The following is a 2,779-nucleotide window of genomic DNA, read 5'->3' as shown; positions in this document are numbered from 1 at the left end:
TTTCTTGTTTCCATGTCTGAGTTTTTCCATCTATTTTACTCTTTGTAGGTCTAACTATTTAAACAATTGCTCCCATTCTTGTAAGCTTGCCCCATGTTATTGTATAAAGCATCTTCTACTGTTGAATTAATGATGCTTAGGCAATCAGACCACCAGGACAGGAAAAAATGCTTGAATCTCTGAGAACTAACATCCAAAAGGTAAGTGTCAAGATTCTCCAATAGCAATCCGGATGCTTTTTGAAATTTGAAATGTATTTTAAAAAATCTTATGGAAAATATGGAGTTGGTATGTTGTAATTAGAAACTATATATATATCATGGCTTAATGTTTTAAAGAAAGCAATGCTTATTGTCCTGTGGCAATGAGTTTCCTGAAGCTGGTTTGTACAAACTTGGTCCTGGTTGTTGCAGGTGTTGTACTCCATCTCCCAACCTGTCAGATAGCTTATCAGACTGGTGTTGACTGTTTGAATCACATGGCGACAACGGTCTGTAAGCTGTCTGAAGTTCTGGGTATTAACCATCTGAAGAGTGTCGTCTTTTTACCAGAGTCAAACTTTCAAGCATGTGTTCATTTTAGCACGTTTGATTTGGTCCGTTAGCTTCCAAACAACTTTCCAACAGACATTTGTAGGGAATCAGTTGTCTTATCTGAAAAATCATGCTGTCTTCAATAAATCGCCTTGTTCATATAAAATGTTGTTTTTATACCCCTCAAATGTACATATTCATTCAACATGACTCCTTTGACCATTACACACATGTACTCTACTTGACTGCCAATCTCTTGTTCTTAACATGCCAATATAGTATCACCTCTGCAAGTCAATTGGCTTAGGCAGGAATACAATATGATTGCGCTTTATCTGCAATGCATGTTTTATAGGCAATGTTCAGAGAACACATTCGCAGTAAACGCTGCATATGATGACTATCGGAAATTACCTTTAAAGTGCATTGTCCAAATCTGCGGTCGGATTGAATCCCAAACAATATCTTACTTGTCCAAAGTTGACTGTCGCTAGAGATTACCTGTTCAGCAAATCTTCCTCCGAGATCCCCAACTTAGTGTGCAGATGAATGTAAACCCTGTGGAAGCAGAGACACCACATCAATATGTGGAAACCCAATAGCCTGGGAATGAGGCAGTTTAGAACAGTAAAATGCCATTACCAATCTTTTTGCAATGATTGACAATGACTCATGCTGTTGGAAAACAATAAGTGAGCATGCATGCCTTTTTTATTTATTTATTTTTTTACATTATTTGCCTAACCTTACCTGGATCAAACATATTCTATGTGGTCCAGAGGCCTCAGCAGAGCCTGGCTGTTGATGACCAGTGTAGGAGAGTATACTTGTTAAAGGGGACTGGGTTTTTCCACATGCTGAAAGCCAGGGGGTATATAGGGTCGGATCCTAAAATCCACCTATAGATATAAAAACATTCGAAAGGAGTGTTGGATTCTAGAATGAATCAACCAGTATCTATTAATGTCTATTGTCCCATAATAGTTAGACAGCTAGGTAAGAGACCAGTACATATCTCTGCTCAGTTCACATCCTTCCCCTGCAGTGTGAGCAGGTGGGGGAGGTCTTGAAGCCAGGTTGTCTGTGACTCCTGGTCCTCTCTACCCCTTCAGGCTAGAGAGAGTGGGCTCGCACCTGCCAGTCGATGCCTGAAAAATAACAATCCTCAGAGCATAAATACGAATATCTGGACATGGAACAGTGAACATGATGGAGAAGCTAGCTTATACTAACATGGTGACACACAAAAAACAATCAATATACAGTACTAGTCAAAAGTATGGACACCTACTCATTCAAGAGTTTTTATTTTTACTATTTTCTACATTGTAGAATAATAGTGAAGACATCAAAACTATGAAATAACACATGGAATCATGTAGTAACCAAAAGTGTAAAACAAATGAAAATATATTTGAAATTCTTCAAAGTAGCCACCATTTGCATTGATGACAGCTTTGCAAACTCTTGGCATTCTTTCAACCAGCTTCACCTGTTATGCTTTTCCAACACTCTTGAAGGAGTTCCCACATATGCTGAGCACTTGTTGGCTGCTTTTCCTTCAGTCTGCAGTCCAACTCATCCCAAACCAACTCAACTGGGTTGAGGTCAGGTGATTGTGGAGGCCAGGTTATCTGATGCAGCATCATCACTCTCCTTGGTCAAATAGCCCTTCCAAAGCACACCTCCAGGCTGTGTGTCATTGTCCTGTTGAAAAAAAAAGGATAGTCCCACTAAGCGCAAATCAGATGGAATGGCTTACTGCTGCAGAATGCTGTGGTAGCCATGATGGTTCAGTGTGCCTTGAATTCTATATAAATCACTGACAGTGTCAGCAGCAAAGCACCATTACACCTCCTCTATGCATCACAGTGGGAACCACACATGCGGAGATCATCCGTTCACCTACTCTGCGTCTCACAAAGACACGGCGGGTGGACCCATAAATCTCAAATTAGCACTCATAAGACAAAGCACAGATTTACACCAATCTAATGTCCATTGCTTGTGTTTCTTGGCCCAAAAAAGTATATTCTAGTTATTGGTGTCCTTTAGTAGTGGTTTCTTTGCAGCAATTTGACCATGAAGGCTTGATTCACGCAGATAGCCCTAACCTAAATAGAGCTAGCTTCTGTACACCACCCCTACCTTGTCACAACACAAGTGATTGGCTCAAATGCATGAAGGAAAGAAATTCCACAAATTACAGTGCCTTGCAAAAGTATTCATCCCCCTGCCGTTTTTCC

This window comes from Oncorhynchus masou, chromosome 9, assembly GCF_036934945.1.
Source record: "Oncorhynchus masou masou isolate Uvic2021 chromosome 9, UVic_Omas_1.1, whole genome shotgun sequence".
Lineage (NCBI taxonomy): Eukaryota > Metazoa > Chordata > Actinopteri > Salmoniformes > Salmonidae > Oncorhynchus > Oncorhynchus masou.
The sequence above is the reverse complement of the archived record's forward strand: the minus strand, read 5'-3'. Positions refer to the sequence as shown.